This window comes from Silene latifolia, chromosome 9 (genome assembly GCF_048544455.1).
Source record: "Silene latifolia isolate original U9 population chromosome 9, ASM4854445v1, whole genome shotgun sequence".
Classification (NCBI taxonomy): domain Eukaryota; kingdom Viridiplantae; phylum Streptophyta; class Magnoliopsida; order Caryophyllales; family Caryophyllaceae; genus Silene; species Silene latifolia.
This window is the reverse complement of record NC_133534.1, coordinates 35,976,974-35,989,696: the sequence shown is the minus strand read 5'-3', so window position 1 is coordinate 35,989,696 and position 12,723 is coordinate 35,976,974. Positions and strand designations below refer to the sequence as shown.

General features: G+C 44.9%; 1 non-coding gene across 1 annotated transcript; it reads right to left on the bottom strand.

Annotated features, from left to right (window-relative positions):
* Positions 1–5,089: 5,089 nt before the first annotated feature.
* On the bottom strand, positions 5,090–5,196 carry LOC141603266 (small nucleolar RNA R71). The gene has a single exon (XR_012525156.1). It is a non-coding gene; the product is annotated as a small nucleolar RNA R71 (small nucleolar RNA).
* Between the last annotated feature and the right edge of the window lie 7,527 nt (positions 5,197–12,723).

The following is a 12,723-nucleotide window of genomic DNA, read 5'->3' as shown; positions in this document are numbered from 1 at the left end:
AATAAAGAAACAACGTTTAAATAGTATAAAGTTTAAGTGAGTAAATACAATCCAAAACCAACTGCCAAAATACGGTTTACCTGATCTCAAAACAACTGTCTAAAAACTATCAAAACTACAGCGGAAGACTCTATCTTCTGATGGCGACACATCCCAGCTATCCCATGTATCTCGACTCATACCTGCTCAACAACTGCTTACCATCCCCGAATGGATCACCACAGTTTTTAAAACAATTAAACAGGGTCAGTACTAATCACACAATTTACATAACTCAACAAAACAACACACAACACAGCTCAATCGTCACACATATACTTCCAACTCCATCACCAACTCCACCATACTGACTACACACTAAAGTGTATAGCCCTGCCAGAGTACCCAACGCAACAGGTTACTCCTCGCCGCCAGTGGGGGACCGCAGCTGTTCCCACCTAAGCCCCGCTCATCTCCGTCGAGCGATAAACCCAAATCCATTCATGTGCACATCCCTTCTGTGGTGGGTTCCGCAGAAGGCGAATCATGGGCGTGAAGCCACTCTCGCAAGTGACTCCACTCAGCCAGGGACGCACCCCGAAGAACACAGACAGATACAATCAATCACAACTACTAATCAGCAATCAAACCCAACAACTGTTACAATACTCGTACGATAAAACTCAACAATCACAAAGCAAAACCAACACATCATGTGACTAATACTGAGTAGGGAAACCTTACCTGGAATGCAATACAATCAGACGATCTCAACAGCTGTTATCAAAAAGCCTCCTCTACGAATCCTCCTCCTAACATATGATCACATAATTACTAACAATCATAAAAACTAACAAAACCCCCAAACCCCTAAATTAGGGTTTAAATAAACTTAATAAAATACTATAAAATCGGTACGTAGATCTTACCCTCGACGCAAGGATCACAAGAATGTAAAGGATGATGAATTCCGACCTCTCAAGCTCCGGGATTTGTCAATAATGCGAAAGATGCGAAGTACGTAGGTTGAAATCTCTTTTGAAGTAATTAGGTTTGATAAAAGTGTATTATGAAAGTGACGGAAAGGTTTATATATTAATTCGCATTATTAACAAAACCCGACAAAATATTATCCGTAAACCGAGCTACTCGATCGAGTAGCTGACGTACTCGATCGAGTGCCACTTACTCGATCGAGTACCCAGGATGCTCGATCGAGTATCCTAGAGGCAGAAACTTTTCTAAGAACCAAAACACCCTTACTCGATAGAGTAAGGCCCACTCGATAGAGTAACCAGAGGCTCATAAAACCGTAGTATTACAGTCTTCCCTCCTTAAAAAGAACTTTGTCCCCGAAGTTCAAACCACAATAAAACAAAACATACCACCACACTCCCGACACGACAACCAGCATAAAACTCAACATAAAAACATGCTACCAACCAAACTCAACCCGTCTCAAACCACTTCAAAACATACCGACACAACACAAAAAGGGTGTAAAAATTCTTTGCGATCATCTCCTACCCCCCTAAAAGAAACAAGGTTACGTCCTCGTAACCATACATACCTGATCAAAAAGGAAAGGGTATCGCTCTCTCATGGCCTCTTCTGCCTCCCATGTAGCTTCCTCTACCTCATGATTAGACCAAAGGATCTTAAGCAAAACTGTGTCACCACCCCTAGTCTTCCTAACTTTTCGGTCAAGAATCTGCTTAGGCACCTCAAGATAAGACAAGGACTCATCTAGCTCTATGCTCTCTGCCTCTAACACATGTGACGGGTCACTCACATACTTCCGCAGCTGAGATACATGAAACACATTATGCACTCTCTCCAACGCAGCTTGTAAAGCCAAAGGATAAGCAACCTCTCCAACCCGTTCTAATATCTCATAAGGTCCTATGAACTTCTGACTCAACTTGCCTTTCTTCCCAAATCTCATAACCCCACGCATAGGAGACACTTTCAGAAGAACCTTATCCCCAACCTGAAACTCTATATCCCGGCGATGAAGATCTGCATAACTCTTTTGCCTATCCTGAGCCGCTCTCATCCTTTCCCTGATCATCTTAATCTGCTCAACCATCTCATGTACCATCTCTGGTTCTAGAACCACTGCCTCAGCACTGTCGTCCCAACAAATCGGACTCCGACATCTCCTCTCATATAAAGCCTCAAACGGTGCCATGCCAATACTGGTGTGATAGCTGTTGTTGTAAGAAAAAATCAATCAAATCTAATCTCTGCTCCCAGCTACCCCCAAAATCCATCACACAAGCTCGTAACATATCCTCAAGAGTCTTGATTGTTCTCTCAGTCTGACCGTCTGTCGCAGGATGAAATGATGTACTTGATATACGATTAATTTACTTCCAATTCCCTCTTTCTTTTATGCATACCGACTCGTATCGAGTCGGTTTCGGGTGTTTTTCCTTGCATTTTGTGCCCAATGCCCGTACTTGTTACCTTGTGTGTCCTTTCGTAGGAAACGACCCGAGTATAGAGAAATTGGGGCAAGAAAGGCACCCCATTGCCTTTACATGAAGAAGAGGTGAAGAAATGGTAAACAGTGTGTTTTGCCGGCAGGCCGGCAACCGGCCCACCGGCAGAACACACCCCAGACATTGCCAAGGAAGTTGAAGAAAAGTTGAAGACTGTGTTTTGCCGGCAGGCCGGCAACCGGCCCACCGGTAAAGCACAGCAGGTGGAATTTATTTGAAGAATTTGGTGAAAAACAAGCTTGGCCTCGCTGCCGGTAGGAGCACCGGCAGCCGGTCAACCGGCATTCCACACATCAACAAATGAGAAGAGTCCTGAAGAGTGTGTTTTGCCGGCAGGCCGGCAGCCGGCCCACCGGCAAAACACGAATGCCAGATGTTTTAATTCTTTGCACGGTTTTGCCGGCAGGACCACCGGCAGCCGGTCCACCGGCAAAACGCAGCACCTGCGGATTTGGGCTTTTCTCTCTTTTCCTCCTCTTTTCTTCTTAATCTTGTACAAGCCTATAAATACCCCTCTCCTAAAACCCTTTGACACACAACCCTAGATCCAGAATATTTACCCTTTCAAGTTTCAAACTTTGTTAATTATTTTGTTAATCATTCCCTAATTAAGCTAGTTCTTCAATTAATTGGGGATTGAAGTTGGGTTGTAGGAACAAGATTGAAAGTTTATACTTATTTATTCTATCCTATTTCCTTCCTTGTTTTGGATTGGTATTATTTCTCTCCTTATTTTCATTTGTTTACATTTTGTTCTTCTTTCATGTTTGTTTGATTGTTTTTGTTAAAATTGTTGTTGTTGTTTGTTTGTTGTTGTTATTTTCATCATTGTTCATCTTTTTAATTGTTCCTCTTTCCTTTGTTTCTCTTTCATTTGTTCATACTTGGATAGTTGTCCTCAAAGACTTAATCTTTGAGTTGATTTGGTTAAAGATTGCATCTTTAGGTTTAATCACCCTTGCTATTAGATTAAATCATCTTTCTTTACAACTATTGTTGGATTATTGCATGTTTAGTAGTAAGATTCACCTTCTCACCATGTTTGTGACCAAAGTTTCCATCTTTATTGTTTATTTTGCAATTAGGACCATGATTAGTGAGTAGTCTTCCACTAGGGCTCGGTTTGACCCAACATGAGTAATTCCATTAATTGAATTTCATAAAGGCTAATTATTTGGGGAAATTGGTGAGGGTAGTTTAGAGGAATGACTTGGTTTATGGGTTGACTTTTGGGTAGTGTCGACTTACGACCCTTGACCACCAACGAGAGTTGGTTAGGTTGTGATTTGGATACCCGAGATTTGACCCTATTGTTGACCTCGGTTGAGACCGAAAGGGAGAACCGGGGTAGGACACCTCTAAATTAGCGTTTGAAATCGACCCTCGAGAGAGGGAGTGGGATGACCCGGGAATTGATGGGGCTTAATGACCTTAGCAAATATCGGGCTACCTTGGGAAAATGCATGTTTTTGGGGTAGTCGGGTATTGAGTTAGGGATTCCGACCTTCGAACCCGAGAGGGGGGTTGGTGGGTAGTGCTAGTGTCCTATTTCGAACCCGAGAGGGGGGTCTTAGGCGAATTAGAGCCGTCACCTCCTCACCTAGCTACCCTTGTGATTAGCCTAGAGACTTAATTATGTGGAGTTGCAAATTGTTGGAAAGAATCGAGTCTTAGGCCTTTTAATTATTTGAATTACAACTTATCCTTCTTTCTTGCTCATTTACCTTGCTTTTGTTAAGTTTGCATTTCATTTTGTTTTAGGTAGCATTAGTATAACAACCTCATCTTTTATCTTCGACTTAGCTAAACGATCGGATTAGAACAATTAGTAATCTTTTCAACTCCTTGTGGGATCGACCCTTAATAGTGTACAACAATAAAATCGTGCACTTGCGAGGTATAGCTTGATACCATCAAGTTTTTGGCGCCGTTACCGGGGAGTTCGGCTAGATATTAATTGTTTTCGTTCTTGTTTAGACTAAGTCTTTTGTTACTAATCCCTCTCTTAAGTGTGTAGGACTTTTTGCATGGTTAGGAGAGCTCGAAGAGATCAACCAATACGTCCGATTGACCACGAGATCGAAGCAACCGCGAGAAGACTAAATTCACTCCGTAGAAGAGGACTTATAGAAACACCGATTCCTCAAGAAAATCCAGTAATTGAGGACCTTCAAGAAGAACCACGGGTCTTTGAAACTTTCGAAAATCCTTTTGCAACACCGGAAACGGAAGTAACAATGGCCGCGGTTCCTATGAGAGACAACTTGGCTCCTAAAAAGGTGGTGAATCCGAGTATCGTCAAACCACCCATTCAAGCCAACAATTTCGATGTGAAAGCCACCTTGCTACAACTTGTCCAAGGGAACCAATTCGGAGGGGGAGCCACCGAAAACCCCAACGAGCATCTCAACGAGTTCTTGGATAGTTGTGACATGTTCAAGGCCAATGGAGTGACGGAGGATGCCGTACGCCTTAGGCTTTTCCCTTACTCTTTGAGGGGAAGTGCCAAGGAATGGCTTAAAAGTTGTGAACCCGACTCTCTTCGGACTTGGGACGATGTCTCTAAGGCTTTTCTCAACAAGTATTTCCCACCCCAACGAACCGCAAGAATCAAGAGTGAGCTCCAAGGGTTCACCCAACAAGAAGATGAGACCCTTTATGAAGCATGGGAAAGGTACAAGGGCCTCCAAAGGCTATGTCCTCACCACGGTATTGGGGATGATGAGCTCATCAACAATTTCTATGAAGGGTTAAACAATGAGATGAAGATGAACCTTGATTCCGGCTCGGGGAAGGGAGCTTTGGATAAGATAGATCACAAGACGGCGAAAGAGCTTATTGAAGAAATGGCTTCTCGTACCTTTCATTGGAACAATGATAGGCACAAGAGGAAAGGGAAGTCAACGGTCGAATCGGCCAACAATGTGGAAGTGAAAGAGATGATAGAAGAGCTTAAGCAACAAGTTGCCTTGATGAGCTCAAGCAAAACATCTAGCAATTCTTCTATGAGGAACCAAGTCTATAGTTGTGAGCTTTGTGGAGACCAAGGACACCCACCCAATGAGTGTCCTTTGGTGGTTGGAGATGGAAGTTGTATGGAACAAGTGAACGGGATATGGGAGTCTAGTCCGGCCAAGCAAGCATTCAACAACAACCAATATCACCCCGGATTGAGAGCCCACCCAAACTTCTCCTATGGCTCTCAAAATGTCCAAAACCCAACCTTCCAACAAAAATCACAACAACCAAACTTCCAAACTCAAAAACAAAACACTACATTCAACCAAGGTCCACCGGGTTTCCAAGGGAGAACCTTCCAACCAAGGCAACAACAATTTCAACCACTCAACCCACCAACCAACCCGCCTTTCCAACAAACCACCCAACCTTTCCAACAAAACACCCAACCAAAGTCAAGCTTGGAACTCATGATGGAACAATTGATGACTTCACAAAACCAACTTGTCAATACTCAAACACAATTCATCAACCATTCCACTCAAAAACATGACGAGACAACCTCATCCATCAACCAACTTAGAACCCAAATGCAAGCTTCTCAACGAATGACAGACAACCAAATCTCCCAATTGGCTACTCAAATGAGCCAACTTCAAGCCTCCCAAGGGAAATTCCCGGGTAAAACCGAGGAAAATCCGAAAACCATGAATGCTATCCACTTGAGGAGTGGTAGGGATTTGGAAGACCGGGAATTTGTCAAGAAAAGGAAGAGTAGTAGACCGGGTAATGTCATTGAACCTCAAGTTGTGGTTGAACCTCCTAAGGTAATTGAAGAAAAGGAGGGAGAAGAGGAACTCGTGGAAATTGTTGTGGAAACTCCAAAAGTGATTGATGAACCAACAAGGGTGGTTGAAGAGCCTCAACAACAAGTGGTAAGAACTTATGTACCACCGGTTCCCTTTCCACAAAGGTTGGCAAGAGCCAAACTTGAACAAAAGTATGGGAAGTTCATGGATATGATGAAGGGTATCAACATTACTATGCCTTTCATTGATGCCGTAAAGGAGATTCCAAGCTATGGAAAGTTCTTGAAGGAGCTCATCTCAAACAAAAACTCCTTGAGCCCGACAACTACGGTGAACTTATCCAAGGAGTGTAGTGCAATTCTCATGAATGAGGCTCCTCAAAAGCTTGAAGACCCGGGGAGTTTTTCCATACCTTGTAAGATCGGGACCGTGCATATTGAGAGGGCTTTGTGTGATTTGGGGGCAAGCATTAGTCTTATGCCCCTCAAAATTTTTAAGAAGTTGAAAGGTTATGAGCTTTCACCAACAAGGGTTTCTCTCCAACTTGCGGATAGGTCGGTAAGATACCCTATTGGTCTTGTGGAGGATGTCCCACTCAAGGTGGGGAAACTTGCATTTCCATGTGACTTCTATGTTATGGACATCCCCGAGGACTCAAATATTCCCATCATATTGGGGCGCCCATGCCTTGCTACGGGGGTGCCATGATTGATGTGAAGAATGGGAAGCTTTCTTTACAAGTGGGTGAAGATAAGGTTGAATTCTCTTTGAACAAGGCTATGAAAGAGCCTTCGGAAGAAAAGTCTTGTTATATGATTGATGTGGTAGAAGAATGGGTTGATATGAAGAAATTTGATGAAGACAAGGGTTTGCAAGGGTTCCTTGAGGGCAAGGTAAAAGATTGCAAGGAACACCGGGAGTATGCTTTAGCTATGGAAGCAACGGTTGAAGAAGACCCGGACAAAGAATTTGAAAGCTTGAGAGGAGATGGTAAAAAGGAGGAGAGATCTACGCCTCCTCAAGTGGAGTTGAAACCTTTTCCTTCTACTCTTAAACATGCTTTCCTTGGCCCTAATGACACTTATCCTATTATTGTCAATAGTGCACTCAATGACACCGAACTTCAAAAGCTACTTGATGTTGTGAGAAAATACAAGGATGTCATTGGGTACTCAATTGATGATATCAAGGGGATTAGCCCTTCTTTTTGCACCCACCGCATTCATTTGGAGGATGAGAGTGCATCTTCCATTGAGCCTCAACGCCGCCTTAACCCCGCTATGAAAGAAGTGGTTAGGAAGGAGGTGTTGAAGCTCTATGATGTAAGCATAATATACCCTATCTCCGATAGTGCGTGGGTGAGCCCGGTGCATGTTGTGCCAAAGAAGGGCGGGGTCACGGTAGTCACCAATGATAAGAACGAACTAATTCCAACAAGAGTCACAACCGGGTGGAGAATGTGTATAGACTATAGGCGCCTCAACAAGGCAACTAGGAAAGACCATTTCCCCCTCCCTTTCCTTGACCAAATGTTGGAAAGACTTGCCCAACATTCTCATTTTTGCTACCTTGATGGGTTTTCGGGATTTTTCCAAATCCCGATTCACCCTAATGACCAAGAAAAGACCACCTTCACGTGCCCATTTGGCACCTTTGCCTATAGGCGCATGCCCTTTGGGCTTTGCAATGCGCCGGCTACGTTTCAAAGATGCATGCTAGCGATATTTTCGGAATATGTTGAGAATATCATGGAGGTGTTTATGGACGATTTCTCCGTCGTGGGCACCTCATTTGATGGATGTCTAGCTAATTTGGGTAAGGTCTTGAAAAGATGTCAAGAGAGTGGTCTAGTCTTGAATTGGGAGAAATGTCACTTCATGGTGACATCCGGGGTCGTTTTGGGTCATGTAGTGTCAAGTAAAGGCTTGGAAGTTGATCAAGCCAAGATAGAAGTGATCAAAACTTTACCCCCTCCCACTAATGTCAAAGGAGTAAGAAGTTTTCTTGGGCATGCCGGTTTTTACCGGAGATTTATCAAGGATTTTTCTTTGATTGCCCGACCTTTAACATTGTTGCTTGGAAAAGATGTGCCATTTGAATTTACTAATGAGTGTTTGGATGCTTTTAATAGGTTGAAAGAAGCTCTCATCACCGCTCCAATTATGCAACCTCCCACTTGGGGAGAACCTTTTGAGTTGATGTGCGATGCTAGTGATGTAGCGGTGGGAGCGGTGCTTGGACAAAAGAAGAATGGTAAACTCCATGCCATATATTATGCAAGCAAGACCTTGGATGAAGCTCAAGCACACTACACCACCACCGAAAAAGAGCTTTTGGCGGTCATATATGCCATGAACAAGTTTCGTTCTTATTTGGTGGGCTCTAAGGTAATTGTGCATACCGATCACACGGCGTTGAGGCACTTGGTAATCAAGAAGGAGTCAAAACCACGCTTGATTCGGTGGATTCTTTTGCTACAAGAGTTTGATATTGAAATTCGAGACAAGAAAGGAGTAGAAAATGTGGTAGCCGATCATCTTTCTCGGCTATTACATGTGAAGGGTAAGGATGGATTGCCAATTGATGACTCCTTGCCGGATGATCAATTATTCGCACTTGCTTTGATGGATGTCCCTTGGTACGCGGATTATGTCAATTATTTGGTATCCGGGGTCATCCCACATGGTTATGACTCCCATAAGAAGAAGAAATTCTTTCACGATCTTAAGCAATATTTTTGGGAGGAACCATGCCTTTACAAGTCTTGTGCGGATGGGATAATTAGAAGATGCATCCCGAATGAAGAGGTACAACCCATAATCTCTCATTGCCATGACATGCCAAGTGGAGGGCATGGTAGTTCACGAAAAACAGCCGCAAGGGTACTTCAATGTGGTTTTTATTGGCCTTCTTTATTTCACGATGTGGCCACCTATGTCAAGAAGTGTGACAAATGTCAAAGAAGTGGTAACATTTCAAAGAGGCATGAAATGCCAATGAACTACATACTTGAAGTGGAGGTATTCGATGTATGGGGCATTGACTATCAAGGCCCTTTTCCCTCATCAAATGGGAATGAGTATATCCTTGTTGCGGTGGACTACGTGAGCAAATGGGTGGAAGCAATCCCAACAAAGACTTGTGATGCAAAATCGGTGACCAAACTCATGGAGACAATCATATTCCCACGGTTTGGAGTTCCACGAATTGTGATTAGTGACCGTGGAACTCATTTCCGGGAAAGGACTCTTGATGCTCTACTCAAGAAGCATGGGGTGCAACATAGGCGGAGTCTTGCCTATCACCCACAAGCTAACGGCCAAGCCGAAATCTCTAACCGTGAAATCAAGATGATCCTTGAAAAGACCGTGAGCCGGTCAAGGAAAGATTGGTCTACCAAGCTCAATGATGCATTGTGGGCTTACCGGACCGCTTTCAAAACACCAATAGGAACTTCACCATTCCGGTTGGTGTACGGGAAGCCTTGCCATTTGCCGGTTGAGTTGGAGCACAAGGCGCATTGGGCCATCCGACTCCTTAACTTTGACTTGAAAAGCGCCGGGGAGAAGCGGCTACTTGACCTCAATGAGCTTGAAGAATTTAGACTAGAGGCTTATGAGAGCTCTAGATTGTATAAGGAAAAGACCAAGCGATTCCATGACAAGGCTATTATAAGGAGGGAATTCAAGGAGGGAGATTTGGTTATCCTCTTTAACTCAAGGTTCAAGCTATTTTCGGGGAAACTAAAGTCAAAGTGGTCGGGGCCTTTCACCGTGGTCCGAGTCTTTCCCCATGGAGCGGTTGAAGTGTCCGATGGAGATCAATCCTTCAAGGTGAACGGGCAAAGGCTCAAGCACTATGTTGCCGGAACCCCTATTATCAAGAATGTGAGCTCAATCGCCACCTTTATTCCAAATTATTGATTGTTATTCATAACTCCGTCGAGCCTACGACATTAAACAAGGGCGCTACATGGGAGGCAACCCATGCATCTTTGTAAATAACTTGCATTCTAGACTAGTAGTGAGAGATTTGGAGTCGTATTTTGTCTATTTGGATTGGTGACGGAGGTCACTTTTGAAGAACACAAGTTTTATTTTCGTTGACCCGAAATCCCGACATCATGCGTCGGAGTAATTGTGGAAAACATGAATCCCGGGGTCAATGAAAAAGCTCAAAGTTGAGTTGAAGAAAAATTGAGCAAATTGGAAGAACACAACAAAAAATAGCTGTGTGTTGTGTTTTGCCGGTGGACCGGCAGCGAGGCCAAACAAATTTTCTGAGAAATTGAAGTAGTTGTGTGTTTTGCCGGTAGGCCGGCAACCGGCTCACCGGCATAACACGCCTGGCAAGTTGAAAACACGAAGAATTGATGATGAGGAGTGTGTTTTGCCGGCAGGCCGGCAACCGGCCCACCGGTAAGACACACCTGAAGACTTGGACATTTTTGAAAATTGGTGAAGAGGAGTGTTTTGCCAGTAGGCCGGCAGCCGGCTCACCGGTAAAACACTCATACTTTGAAGCTGGAAGTTGGATTTTGAGTGAGGAGTGTGTTTTGCCGGTAGGCCGGCAACCGGCTCACCGGCAGAACACACCTGGTATTTGAAAAATTAATTGAGGAGAGTGTTTTGCCGGTGGACCGGCAGCGAGGTCAAAGATTTTGAAGGAGAAATTCGAAAAATAGAAAATGAGGGAGTGCGTTTTACCGGCAGACCGGCTGCCGGTTCGCCAACCGGCAAAACGCACACGCAGACCACAAATTAAACCCGAGAATCCCCATTTTCCCCAATTCATTTCATCATTTCTCCTTCATCTTTCCTCCTTATTTTTTCCCCTTTCTAACCCTAACTCCATTAAAACTCAATCAAACTCCCTCCAACCTTCACCAATTTACTCCAATCATCAAGATGGCCGGAAGAAGAACAAGAGCCGACATAGCAAGGGACCAAGCGGCATTGATTGCTCAAGCGGCGACCGATACATATCCCGATCCGGACTTTCCTACAGTCGAGTTTACAACACCAACTATGAAGGGTAAGTTTATTCTCTTCAAAAATCGTCCCCTCACCCCTACTAAGTTTCTTCATCATCCGTCTTTGTCCACCCTTGGGATTGCTAGGGAGACGGAAGCTTTATTTGCGGGGTGTGGTATGAGGGGCATATTTACCATGCATGAGTATACTTACCCTCGGATCACATGGGAATTTTTGAGTAGTCTTAAGATTACCAAGCACCGGCAAACTGGGATGGTGGCTACCCTTAACTTTAGACTCATGAACCGGGAACACAACATCACTTTGGGTCGGTTGGCTCAAATTTTTGGGCTGGAAAATGCGCCGTCGCATACCCCGCCCGCTGATTTTCACTATTCCCGTGTATGGAAGGCGATTTCGGGCCTTGATGATCAACCTGGGGTGAAAAGGCCCGCGATAAGTTGCCACAATCCCGTCATTCGGGTGTGGCATAGATGTATGGGATGCACCGTTCTTGCGGTAGATGAGCCATGGGTGTTTAGGACCCACGAGCTTGAAATTTTGGGGTCCTACTTGTTCACTAAACCCACCCCCTTCCGAATTAATGTGGCTCACTACCTAGCCCTTAACCTATCCAATATTGCAAGTTCTCCGGGGCATAGAACCCCGATACATGTGGGTGGCATGATCACCCGAATTGCCCGCAACATGGACCGTCCGGTTGACCTTTCCACGATGAATTGGATAGCCGGGGACACTTACTTGACAAAGAGTTACTTGACCTCGAGCCTCACGTGGCTCAAAGAGAACCCCAATGACGGCATTGAATATTGGCAAATCAATCACAAGAACTCCATCCGGCTTCCAAATGTTACCGCGGTCAAAATTGAGAAGGACAAGGAATTCTATCTCCTTGATATTGAACAAGACCCACCCACCGACCAACCTCCCCCTAATCCTACTCGAGTTTATTCACGAGACCGCCGAGTGAACACTCCTTCCACCCTCCAATATCAAATGCCACAAACTCATCAACCTCCCCCGTGGCAATTTCAACAAGGTGAGGCGTCCTCCTCGACCCCTCCTCCCTTGCCACCTTCCCTCACCGAGTGGATGGAGAGGATGGACATTGCCACGGCGAAAGCCGCTAGTGAGAGGGACATTTTGGGGAGAAAGTTGGACCGTATTTATTATGATCAAGCCACCGGTACGTACCCGGTCTACGACGACTTTTGTAGACGGGAGTACGTGCCCTTTGATGCCCCTCACCCCTCCTATTTTACATGGCCCGACGGGAACTATCCCACGGACGGGAGTATGGTCCACGGAGGTCTAAACCTCCAACCGGACTACTTTGCCGGCCCTATTTTTCCCCCTCAACCCGAGCGTGGCCCGGAGGGGCACGACGCCCAATGGTTCGGGGTCCGGCCTTATTTTGCTAGTGATGCGGGTGCGTCGGGATCGGGTGGTGGTTTCACGGGAGGTGATGGCGGTGTGATG